The sequence below is a fragment of the Elephantulus edwardii genome, unplaced genomic scaffold, assembly GCF_000299155.1.
Source record: "Elephantulus edwardii isolate Elephantulus edwardi_28Jun2011 unplaced genomic scaffold, EleEdw1.0 scaffold00063, whole genome shotgun sequence".
Taxonomy (NCBI): Eukaryota; Metazoa; Chordata; class Mammalia; order Macroscelidea; family Macroscelididae; genus Elephantulus; species Elephantulus edwardii.
The window spans coordinates 15,899,675-15,900,525 of NW_006399813.1; positions in this window are offsets into that span (position 1 = coordinate 15,899,675).

Below are 851 nucleotides of genomic sequence, written 5' to 3' on the forward strand. Positions count from 1 at the left end.
TATATATATATATATATATAAAAGATTCATCGAGACCAAGTGGAATTCATAACAGGTATGCAAGGATGATTCAACATAAGAAAAAAAATCAATGTAATTTATCACATAAACAAAGCAAAAAGCAAGAACACATGATCCTATCAACGGATGCAGAAAAGGCCGTTGACAAAATCTACTACCTCTTTCTGATTAAAACACTCAACAAAATAGAAATAGAAGGGAATTTCCTCAACATAGTGAAATTATATGCACAAAATCAATAGCAACATCATTCTGAATGAAGAAAAACTAAAGGCAACTTCTTCAACAAATGGTGCTGGCAAAATTGTACATCTACCTACATAAAACTGAAACAGAATCCACATCTCACATCACATACAAAAATAAACTTAAGGTAGATCAGAGACTTAGGTGTAAAACCCCAAACCATAAGAGAAAAAATGGGATCAAACTTAGAAACCCTAGCCTATGCCATGACCTCGTAAAATATAGAGGGTATTTAGTGCAATTAAAGCACAACTTACTTTCTTTTCAAGTGCACATGGTATATTTCCTAAAACTGATCATGTATTAGGACACAAAACAAGCTTCAACAAATTAAAAAACATTGAAATAACAAAAAGTATCTTCTCAGACCACAATGTCATAAAACTAGAGATTAACAGCAAGAGGATAAAGGGTAAAAAGTCACGCATGTGAAAGCTAAATAACATTCTACTTGAGCACTATTGGGTTATCGAAAAATTTAAAAATGAAATTAAAAACTTTCCTAGAAACAAATAAAAATACAACATATAAAAACCAGTTCACATGAGGTCAGACATTTCCCTCACACTTCTGTACCTCTTTTT